Source organism: Lonchura striata, chromosome 12 (genome assembly GCF_050655825.1).
Source record: "Lonchura striata isolate lonStrDom1 chromosome 12, ASM5065582v1, whole genome shotgun sequence".
Classification (NCBI taxonomy): domain Eukaryota; kingdom Metazoa; phylum Chordata; class Aves; order Passeriformes; family Estrildidae; genus Lonchura; species Lonchura striata.
The window spans coordinates 18,506,526-18,518,776 of NC_140714.1; the positions used below are offsets into that span (position 1 = coordinate 18,506,526).

At 42.2% G+C, this 12,251-nt stretch overlaps 1 protein-coding gene across 20 annotated transcripts in view; it reads left to right on the top strand.

Moving 5' to 3' along the window:
- ATP2B2 (ATPase plasma membrane Ca2+ transporting 2) overlaps positions 1-12,251 on the top strand; it is a 397,487-nt gene that overhangs the window by 250,549 nt on the left and 134,687 nt on the right. The gene's annotated exons all lie outside the window — the stretch shown is intronic.

The following is a 12,251-nucleotide window of genomic DNA, read 5'->3' on the forward strand; positions in this document are numbered from 1 at the left end:
GGAGGATTCCTCAGCTCCTCCACCTCTCTCCATTAGGATTTTTTGGGCAGGGCAGGACACCCAACCTATTCTGCAGGTCTTTCCACAGAGATATCCATACATTTGAGTTCAAGTAGCCCAACACCACCTCTGTGGTGAGTTACAAAACCAAAGCACAGGCCCAGGGAGTGATAAATAAGATCTGACTCATAAAATCCAAGCTGTTGGTGCATCACTTGTCCGGGGTGCATTTTGCCTTTCCACCCTGAAGTCATCAAGCAGCTGCCTGGGGAAACAACCTGAATGTCATCTTGACTCTTTACCAGTTTTATTCTAACCTGGAACAAGAGGACAACAAAGGAAAAATGTGTGCCTCAGGACAAAACTTGCCTGTTGTCATGAGTTAACAGTTAACTGGTGAAAGAACATTGGAATACTTAGAAATCAAGTTATATTTGGAGTTTATTCAGTGCAGTGGCAAGGTCAGTGCCTCATTCCCTGTTGCAAGTGCAGGACGCAGAAGGATGAGGATGTTCCAACCATAATTCACAGCTCCAGAGCAGATGTGCCTGACTGCCAGTGAGGGAGGGTTAGCCCTGGAAATCCAGCTGCTTTGAGGAATAAAATGGAGGTGCTGTGTGCAGGAGTCTGAAGTTATCTCCAAGGTCTCTAGGGAAACACTTGTGTGGTGGTTCTAAACAATCTAACTCCAGAGATCCTGCTTGAAAACACAAAGGGAACTCCCCAAAAACCAACCAAGCCAAACCCAACAAAGTGCTGCTAGGAAGCAGTGTAAGAAGGATGCTTGTGCCTGGAAGTGTTGGGGCTGATCACAGGTGTGCTTTGCTCTGAGTTTCTGATTTATTTTAGCTTATGATTTGATTCTTGCAGGCACAAAGAAAGACAGTGTGTTAGTGGTTAATCAGAGTAACTGGCAATTGCTGGATAAACAACCATTTTCTAGGTGTGTGTGTCTGTTATGGTCTGAAAAGCAGTGCAGGACATTGTGCATCCATATGGAAATCGCTCTGAAGAGTTTGGAGTGTTGTCTGCAACTTAACCTCAAGCCTGATGCTTTTATTCTCCTTTTTAGAACAGCAGCTTCACAATTTGAAGTGCAATTAAAAAATTCATGCTAGAGTGAAATGTGGTCATTCACACTTGCATTTGGATATTCTTTAGCACTTATTGTATTTGTGTGGGTGAATAATCAATGTGGAACAGAATGCTCTGGCTCTTAACTGATTCACAACCTTCTGTCAGGGGGTAAAGTACTGATTGCACCACAGAGCAGGTATGGAGCAGGTTTTTGGGGTAACCTGTAGGTATGAGGGAGTTGCTGTGCAAATGAATCCTCTGAATAGTTCCTATTTCACAGATCTAAAGATTTTTCTGGAACTTCTACACATTTCCTAGTGATAGAAAGACGTGAATAACTCTTGTTCCCTGTTGGCTGACGCTTTGCTCTATTTCCTTAACCTTTCCATCCTGTTGTGTGCTGCAACTGCTTCTTGATTCACTTGCTCCTTTGGCTGTCTCCAATGAAGGCAAAGGATTTTGAAATTAATTTATCTTTATATAATTCTCAAGAGTTAGGCTGCTAAAAGTAATGTAGTGAATAAAATAATTTCTTTAATAAATTCCATCCTTGGAACAGGTTGGTGAATACAGACATAAAACTGTGAGTTGACCCACTATTTCCTAAAATATAATGCTGCTACTAAGAATATTCTTACATATCTCAGACGTAATTTGTGCATTTGTGATAAATAACTTTCTGGTTGGTTAGATGAGAGAACTTTTAAGGTAACAAGTTAAAAAAGGAAATAACCTAGTTATTAGTTCTCAGCCCAGCAGCTGCTCTAAAGAAATAATGATTTTTATAGTCTTGGGGAGCTGTGCCTGGGGAATGGCACTGCTTTGTCAAAACAGACTACCTTGAGGGGAAAAGACACATCCATTTTCTCCAGACTGGTCTTTTAATGGAAGGAAAGAATAGGCAGCTGCTGTGGGCAGGGATGGACTGAGAATGTCTTTTTCAGGGACCCATACACAGAGGTACTGCTGGGATATTGAAAAGCATCTGATTATATAATCATCAAGTTGAATGAAAAAGAATGTTGCATAACTTTTAGCCTGCTTTGACTTCTGCTTTGATAAAATATGCTGAAGTTCTGGCACCAGTGTTGAGGCAGGAGCCCAAGTACCTGACTGGTTTTGGAAATGTCAGTATGGCCTGATAGGTATTGGTAGTTCTGAGTTTATAAAAGTGGGCTTCATCTCATAGTGCATGACAGGATGATCTTTTCACTGAAAATCTTTTCTCCTGAGATTTTGTAAGTTTGATACTCTGGAGGTTACACAGTTTAGGTGAAAAGGGATTTAAAAACTCCTTTTTAAAGACTTGACATAAGTCAAACATAGTCGAGGGCACCATTTTCACCTGATGAAAGGCAGGGGGACACTGGGTTTTGTCACACATTCTCACATGTCTTTGTGCTGAAGGCCTTTGTGGAATGGAACCATGACAGGTTTTCAAAACCTTGAGGTTGTCCTTGGGAATGTTTCCCAGACCTCTGGAATCTCTCAGGTACAACTCATCCCTCTGCAGTGCCTTGGACACACTGGGTGAGGCTCACCTTAGGCACACCTTGGGACACCCTCAGAAAGCTTTTGAGCATTTTTGTAATTTAGGGCATTGCCAGGAAATCTATGTGTGCTCAAGTAGTTCAACTGGAGTTGGATCATCCACAGGGAGAGTTAAACAGGCTGTTAAGTAAAAAGAAGGTTGTGTGTTAACTGGCTCTCTTCTGGAAAAGAATTAATTAGTGCCTGAGCAATGGTTCATCTGTGGAGGTTTTGTTTGAGCCTCCCGTGCTCTGTGATATAAGCAGGGACACAAAATCAAGTCTCTATTCATCCTCCTTTGTTCTGGGCTGACGCTGCTCAGTGCACAGGGAGTTTGGCTTTTATGCTGTGACTCCAACAAATGAAGACTCCAAAGCCTTCCTGTCAGGTTGTTGCAAGTGTGTGCACATGTAAAGCTGGAAATGGGAATAATTAAGAAAAAAAAAAAGTCTGCATTTATTGCCTGAGAGTTGAAACAATGGAAATGAAGCTGCACATTCCAGTTTTTTCAAAGGTGGTGGAAGGGATTCAGAATTTGACAGGTCCCAGTAATCTTTGATGAGCATTCTGATCTTAATCCATTGGGATATTCTCCTTCCATCTTCTATGAAGCTGTACACAAAATGTGCTGCCCAAAAACATCTTTAAGAAAATTTTAATTTCTAATCGCTTGGGAAATAGTTTGTTCTTTGGTAATATGCAGTTTGTCAGAAATTTGACATTGCATTGAAAGCTCATGATTTAATTCTGTCAGCCTGACTTAATTTTCTGTTCTATATTTGCAATTAGTGGTAAAGGTTACACCTTAGGAGATGCTCTGGATTCCTGAAATCACATTAGTGACGAGTTATTTAATCAGCAGCACTATTTAAAGGTGCTTGAAAATAACATTCTGCCACTATGGCTGTGAGAGAGTTTGTATGAGGTGTTGAAGACACGTGCAATGAAATGGGGATAAAGAAAAGCTGTAAGTCTAAAACAGGCAGTGGGATGCTAAAAATGTAGGGTGGTGGAAATCAAATAAAATCACTTGGTGGTGGCTGCCTTTTCTTGAGACAGAAACAGAGGACTTTTAGTTAGCAAAAGGAAAATGGAGAAGTTTCTTGTTGGTAGCTTGGAGCTCCATCATCTTTCCTAGTAGTCTGTAGCCATGAGACAATAGAAATATCTTTATTTTTCACTAGTGCTGCTCTCTGCCTGCAGAGCAGAGGGAGATAAGGAATTCTGATAGTGTTTATAAAGCTGCCTGGTGGTTGTGAGGAATCCTAATGGATTCCCTGCAAGGTCAAACAAGGAGGCAGCCTTCTCATCCACCTCCAGGAGCAATCAAATCCCTGGCCCACATGCTTTAAAGAGCAGTTGATAACTTATTACGTATTCAACTCCCATGTGGTTCTTCCCATATATTTGTTGTTTGTCTGTCTCCTGACCTTATTTGTGGGATAAAGGTGGCAGTGAACATGGAAATTATCGTAAATACTGTGTGTGCTTGAATGGGGAGAGCAAATGAATGGCACTAGATAGCAATGTTTATTGTGTCAAGTCTTTGGGATGTCATTTATGTGTAACTACTCCTAATTAGTGCCATTCAAACCAACTCAAACGTCTCCAGAGCAGATGCCAGTTGTTGCAAGGGATGAGCCTGCATAGCTGTCATTTTGTACAGTCAACTGGCACTTAGAGCTCTGACAGATCAGAGATGGGGAAAGGTTTTGGTCCTGGTGCGCACAGCCACTCCTAATCGGGAACATTTCCCTTAATAAACTCTGGCTGGGACTCTGTTGCTTCTTGGGTGAGAGCTGCCCTTCTTTTAAGCCTCAGCTCCTCCTCGTGAGCAGCAGCAGCAGCTTCCAGCTCCTCTCTGTGACAATCCTGGAAAATGGACACCATCTTCCAGTTCCTCCTCTGTGTTATCTCTGGAAAATGGGCACCATCTTCCAGTTCCTCCTTAGAATTATCCCTGGAAAATGAGAATATCTTCCAGTTCCTCCTCTGTGTCATCCCTGGAAAATGGACACTGTGCTTCATCCTGGTTGGGAACAGCACTAGAGATACATCTAATACATCAGATATTCATCCAAGAAAAAAGGATCCATGCTTGAAGTTTGGAAATTTACTATTTCCTGGAGGAAATGTGCTGAAAAATAACCTAAATTACTGACCACCTCAGCCTAAACGCTGGTGATAAATAATTGAAGTGGAATCATTCAGCGATAATTTTGCTTTTGATTTGAATGCCATTTATAAATATAATCAAAGAGCAAATTTAGCTTTGTGTCAATTGACATCCAAATAGCAGTGATGCTCCCCCCCACCCTCTAAAATTGCCTTTTATTTAATTAAGGCTCTCCAGGAGGCTGCCACTCTTCAGTGGCTGAAGCAGCAGCTGTAGTGCAGAGATGAACCTCAGGAAAACCGAACATCTCTGGCACTGCTGCGAGTCTTGGCAGAACAATGGCAAAGATCCTCTTGGTATTGCTAAGAAAACAACCTCCTGGCTTTTACAGCAATTTTCTTAGTCATTACCATAATACTCTGCACTGGGGGTTTTGATTTTAAAACCAGTAATTTTGGATGTTTCCCTAATGTAATTTAACGTGGTTTTTTTCAGAGGTATTTAAAGCCATGCTCAGGCTGCCTTTGCCAAGATAACAGCAAGAAAGGCTAAATAAGATTGAAACTTGATGTTTGCAGTGCTGTTAAGTGGAGCTCATGAAGTGTGAGGCCAGAGGAGGTGCCATGCCAGGCTGTGATCCCAAGGCCAGTGGGATTAACCTCCTGCCCGAGCTCTCCTCTCTCTTGCTGGCTCTGGGAGGTGCAGGATGGTAATTGCTGTGTGCCCTCATGACCTGGGTCAGGCTGACTTCTGATTAGTTTTTCTCTCTCACGTCGTGGGAAGGACTCTTGAAAACCAAGTAGAGGTGACAGCGCTAATAGCACTTAGTACAGATGTCCCCAGGAGAAGAGGTGAACTATTAACTTCAGAAAATATTCAGGGTACTTTGAGGCCTCTGCCTGTGTCGAGGGAGTTCCCTTAGCTCTGTGGAGCTGTGCCAGATCTCACAAATGTTTCCCAATAGTTCCAGCCTGATCCAAAGCCGGCTTCACTCCACCCTCGGGCACTTCTTGAGTTTCTCTTGGCCATGCTGAAAATAGATTTCTCTTTGGGATGCTTGTGTGAACCAGAAGTTGGTGGAAAGAGAAGAGGATAAATTAAACAAAAATCATGTTTTACCTTTAGTACGCAGTGCTGAGTATCCCTGAATTGTGGAGATGGAAAGCTCCAAAAAAACCATTAATTACAGAAGAGATCCAGAAGAAAGGATGATGCTAAGGGGCATTAAGGATGGTAGAGAGTCCCCCAGGATGCTGGGAATGCTGTCCTGCCACATGTGGTGGGATTTGTCCCCTTAGCACATGGAAGGATTCTAGAGTTGCCTCGGGTGAACTTTTAGAACTGAAGGAGTTTGGGGACCAACTCCTGAGCAGGTGGGACTTGTATTGCTTATCTCGAGACATGATTTTCATGCCAGTTTCTATATCTATTTCTTAATTAGTTTTAGCAATTGCTTTCTTGAGTTCTGCTCTGCTGGACAAAATCATTTAAATATTAATATATGCCATTCTATAGCCCATGTGTAGAGCACAGTAATTATAAAATTTAGGTGAATTATTATTTTTTAAATAGGAAAAATTGCAGTGGATGAAAATTTCTCTAAGTTGTTCATTCAAAAATATCTTTCTTAGGTTAAGTGTAGACAAAAAAGACATTTTGTGGCAACTAAATAAACTTTGTGTTATATTTAGGTATGAGGGTTTTGTCTCTTGTACAAGCACTTTGAGTGCTGCTAGGAAGCTCCAGGAATAATTATTGCCACAGCTTAGTGGAACACTTTGCATCCTCAGTGCTCAGGTCAGGGCTCACGTGAAAGAGGCCCCATGTGACAGCCCAGCTCTGAGGTAGTTAAACAGAATTCTGAGCATTTTGAAGCACAACTCTGTGCAAGAGTTCATCACTTATAAAACTGAAGTGCAATATGATTTTCCCAAGAGGCTCTAAATCCTCACACTTCAGACAATAGGCCTATTTCTCCTTAATGAGGAAAAATTCACTCTTGGCTTAACTCCCCTGAAGTTAATTTCTCTGACAATAAATTTGGCCCAATATGTCAATACAAACTTAACTCGCTTGTGTTCATAGAGATTAACTCAACAGCATTTTATGTATGCCCAGAATAATTAGTTTACTGTCTCTTGGGATTTGTTTAATTAATTTAGAATGCTTTCCATTTGGAAGATACTTGCTGCAGAAACAGGTCTGTTGTAGATAAGAGAAACTGTAACTGCTCCCTCAATCTTTGCTTTACTTTTTGGACAGAAAGTACTTGGGAACAGTGAAATTAATTTCCTTTTGTTCAAGCTGCTCTCCCTGAGTCTTTTTTGTAGAATTCCACCAACCTGGAATGGCTTTCTGCCTTAAAATAATATTCAAATATGTGTGTTTTTTTACATTTTAACAGTCCTGTGCTTGCTCTGATCAGCTAAGAACCACTGCAATACTTTTTGAAATTTGTTACAGCTTCAGAGAAGATAACTTATTTATAGGAAAGTCTTTCAGATCTACAGTCAGATGCTGAATTTTTAAAGGCAGGGTATGTGTCAGAAGCTAAATAATTAAGATACATGCCTTCTCAGCATTTTATTTCAAATATTAAATATTACATAAGAGATTTTTTTCCCAGTGGAAATCAAGCCTTTAAAGAGGTGCAGTTTCAGCCAGAAATCACTGTATTATACAGTTAAATTGATGCATACTGAATCCTACAAATAGTCCTAAAAAAAGTTCTTAAAATATTTCAGCATTCTGAGTACTGGGTCCAGTTGTCCCTTTTTAGGAACGCGATGGTAATTGTGGTTTTGAAATCAGCTCACCCTTGCAGGGATGTTTTGGAAGCTCCAGGGGAATTTTAAAGTAAAATTTGGTGTTTTAAGCAACACGGGTAGAGGCCAGGCTGGGGCTTTCCATCCTTAGCTCCCCTAAAACCTGGGCAAGGTGAATTCCCTGCACTGCCACCATGGGAAACGCAATCCAGATGAAACACAGCCAGCAATTCCTTCTGTTGTAAACCACTGGCCTCCACTGGAAGGAATTAAAACTGCACGAATTCTCCTCAAGACCTCTTCTGCAAACTGCTAATCCTTCGCTGGAAGTGTTGCTGGCAGGGCAATCCTCTCTATCCTTACATCCTCCATGAATTCCTTAACATGGAATCACGTTTAAAAACCACCTGGACCTTTGAATACTCACAAGAAGTTTCCTCACATTTTGCTGGAATTTGAACAGACGCACCAAACAAACATCTATGAAATGGTGGCCCAGGAAATGGCTCTGCTGAAGTTTTCTTCTCCAGCAAAACCTGGGCAATTCAAGGCACCAGCAGAAATTTCCAGAGCTCAGGTTCCAGCCGTGGCTCCGTTTACCATCCCTGCCGTGCAGGGTAACGTTATCCGGCCCCGTGGGCTCATGGGGACGCTGGCAGCACGCACTGCTCCTGTCTGCTGCCTCCCACCACCAGAACTCAGAGTTTGTTATCTGCTTGCCTCTTTCCCTGCAGGAAAAGTCTTGGAAATCACTGGTTTCCATGAGATAAATCTTGAGGATGCTGGTTATTGAAGTGGGAGCTGGTAACATTCTCCTCCAGCAGTGACCTGCTTTAACTTCCACAGGCTTTGCTATCTCCAGAGGGTGGAAAACCAAGGCATCAGGTTCACCTGAGGAATTACTTTCACCCTAAGTTGCTCCTATCCTTTTGCATCCTTTCCAAGTGGATGTGGAGGTGTTTGAAGGCGGTTGGTGTTTGGCTCCCAGTTGGAACCACTTCCCTGCTTCCCCATCTCAGCTCAAGGTGTGGAATCAAACAGTTTGGCGCTCTCAGCTTGCCCACATTTTGGCATTCTTCACATTTCCCATCTGCAGCACCTCTAACCTGGAAATCCATCTGGATTTCCATATAAAAGCATTTAATACACATTCATAAGTGTATGTAATTGAGCAAACACTGCTCTGTCAGCGCTGGTGTGATACACCCCAATGGTTTGGGGTTTTCTCCCCAATTTATGTCTGTAGGAATATAAGCAGATGTGTGCAGAAAGGTCATGTTTGCATCATTTGAGAACTTCTCTCTGGTTTTGGGAGGGTTTTGGGTTTGGAAGTCTGTGTTTATGTGCATATGTGCTGTGTGATTTACCTCTCCTGGCAGTCCTGGGAGCAGGGAGTGCTGGTGATGAGCTCTCACTCATTTGTGAGTTATTTATCACTAATTATTACCAGTGCAGTGGAAATGATTGGTTGGGAGTGTACCAAGATGAGTGCTGAGCAATCCCAGAGCGGTGACCACAGTGACCCAGAGCATGGACATGCTGGTGTCCTTGGCTCTGGCCATTCCACCTGCCACCATCATTCCTTTTTAAGCCATCCATCATTCCCTTCTCCTGGGGATCAATTTTCTGTGCAGAGGAGGTGCCTGGTGGATGAGACAGATCTGTAGGAGGAGGAATGTGTTTTGCACTGAGTTTTCAGTACTCTTGGGATTATGAAACATCAAAGGGAACTTGCATGAGCCAAGACAATGTGTCAATAACAGCCTCTGCCTGCTCTGCTGGGGCTGGAGCAGCTCTGGAGAGTATTTCTGTCACTCTGGGAGGCAGGTGTAACTTACCTGCTTCTGTATTCAAGGATCATCTTCCACCCTTCCATCAGCTGCTGGGGGTTGAATGAAGGGGATGAATATACAGGAATATCCTTAATAACGATAAAAGCCTTTAAAGTGCAAGTGCTGGAAGGTTTCTGGAAATGAGGAGGGAGCTCAGGCCCCTCCAGGGATGCTGGTTTAACCCCAGGAGATCTGCCAGGGTTTCCCTCCCCTTTTTTGGGTGCTGTGAAGGGCACCTGCCTCTGCTCCAACACAGTCCTCTCTTCCCTGTGTGCCCTGAATTTGAACAGACGGAATCTCTGGCTTTGTACCTCCACTGATTCCCCTTCACATGCACTTCTTCCTCCCACGATCAGGTGTTCATCCTTACCTTGGAAATCAAAGTGTCTAAATCAACTGCTTATACCTTGTTTTTAATGGAAAAATGGAACTCAAATTGGCTGATAAAACACCTTGTAAAAATAACATCTATATGGGAACTTAAACCTGTTTGAGGGATTTCTTTTCCTTTATAAATAAGGTGGGTTTATATCTTCATTTGTATTTACTTTCTTTTTCCTTTCACCACACCTGTCTGCTCCAAGGAACCCAAATCATTCCATGCAGGAGTCTTTTATTTTTGCTGTTTTGATACATCCTGAATTTCTGGGAGGTTTTGTGACAGTGACACCTGGTGCAAGGTATTCTGAGAAAACTGACCCCCAGTTTCCAGACTTCTCTGACATTTATCAGTGTTCTGAGTGTACCAGAGAATCTGGCATTCCTTTCTTCCAGGTTTGATTCCCACAGTCAAAAAAAAGCCACTATCAGTCAGAGTTCTGACAAAAATATTTCAAATTCTTTTCATTGGCTGGAACATATGAACCACCCCAAACGTTAGGTGGTTCTCACTGTCGTTTTTGGTTTGCTGTGTTCTTAGGGCCCCTTGTCCATGGACTGAAGTGACAGGAGTAAGCCAGCTGTTCTCTGCACTCCAGGATTGCAGTGTTGGTGTGCTGGTTGTGCCTCTGTGCAGACTCACAGCTGCAGAACTCAGCATCTCCTTTCTAGGCTCTACAAGATTTTACTGTTATGTTCAGCTTGTAACATCTTAGGAAATTACTTTTTTTTCCCTGGCACTACAACTTTTACAACCCCATGTGAAAGAAGTTACAACATCTTACGGAAATCTTCCCAGGCCTTGGGACCAAAACTGAGTGGAAAGAAAGATTAGAAGTGAACTTTACAGCACAACTCTTTTAACTTTCAAGTACTTCTCAGGGTTTTTTGTTAGAAACCATTTTTTAATTTTAATTTTTGAGCCAATTTTTGTAAACGGTGCAATTAGAATAGATGAATAATTTACTTGTCAATTGCAGCTTTTTGCCTTGCCTATATAAACATTTTTATATAACCCTGTAATTACCTTTATTGGAAAAAGAGTGAATGGTCATTATTTAGAAATCAGCTTAGTCATGCAGGAGAGTTTGGTAACTTGTAAGTGCATCCTGTGTTTTCCAGAGTTGTTTTTATTGGAATCTGTAAGGTTGTAATTGAAGTAGCACTGAAAAATCCTTGCTACAGAGCAGATCATACTTGAAGCTCAGCTGAAGTTAACTTCAAGATCATGTTTGAAGTTAAATTGTTCTACTAGAAATTGGGAATTAAAACACCAGCATATAGCAGTTAACTGAAAATAAAGGCAATTATGGAACCCCAGAATGGTTTGTGTTGGGAGAGACCTCAAAGTCCATCCAGTCCTCCTCCTGCCATGGCAGGGACACCTTCCACTGTCCCAGGCTGCTCCAAGCCCTGTCCAGCCTGGCCTTGGGCACTGCCAGGGATCCAGGGGCAGCCACAGCTGCTCTGGGCACCTGTGCCAGGGCCTGCCCACCCTCTCAGGGAAGGATTTCTTCCCAATTTCGCATCTAAGATCACTCTCAGTAGGAATCCATTCCCCTTTGTGCTGTCACTCCAGGCTCTTGTAAAAAGTCCCTGTCCATCTTTCCTGTGGCTCCCTTCAAGCAGGACACAGAACATCTGACAATAGATCAGGGGGTAAAACCCAAACAATTGGGGAGCATCAATGAGAGGAGCCTGTTTGCTTTCCTGTGGCCGAGATCAGGTTGTGACTTCTGTGTGTGAGAGTATGAAATCTAAATATAAGCATCCCCACGGTATTTTCTGCTGCTTTTTTCTGTATTGCAAACTGCCAAGAATGCTTGAGATTCCTGCATTTTGTTAGTTTGCTGATGATAAAAGAAAATTATTGTCAGACCAGATTATTTGTGGTTTTTTTCAAGGAAAAAAATACTGTTGCTTTTGCAACATTTTATTTCTTGCCATAAATGTGAGCTGAGCTGTGCCCAAGAGCAATCAGTGAAACATCAGAGTCATTAGAAATCTTCATTATCACTGCAATAAGATTTACAACAAGACTGAAATTAATACAAGCCCCCTACAACATTTAAAATCCTCCCACAATTGCTTAAATTCCTGTCTCCATGTCTGTTGTTCTCTCAGCTTCAGATCCACAAGTCCATGGTAATTTATTTTCTGATGGTATTTAGAGATAATGCTTTTGTACTTATTCCTGGAGGTCTGATGTTTTTTCTCCAGATCTGGAGATTTATGGCATGAGATAAAGGACCTTTAATGTGATCTTTCAAGTGTGTGTGATTTCAGAAGTGACTGGAAGTTAGAATACATTTAATTTTCTGAAATCCTTTCCATCTGCAACAGAAGTGACAAACTGGATCCAGCGTGGCCATGAAAGCAGTGCCTTTACTCATCCCTACTTTTGTGTTGCACGTTAGAAATGAGAGTTCCAAAACCCACTTCTGTGCCCTCCTTGTGAGTGCCTGTTAATTTGGAATGGCCTGCTTTGGATTTCTCCATGAAATTCCTGTGTTGACAGGGAGCCATGGAATCTCGTGGCTTGGGAAAAGTTGA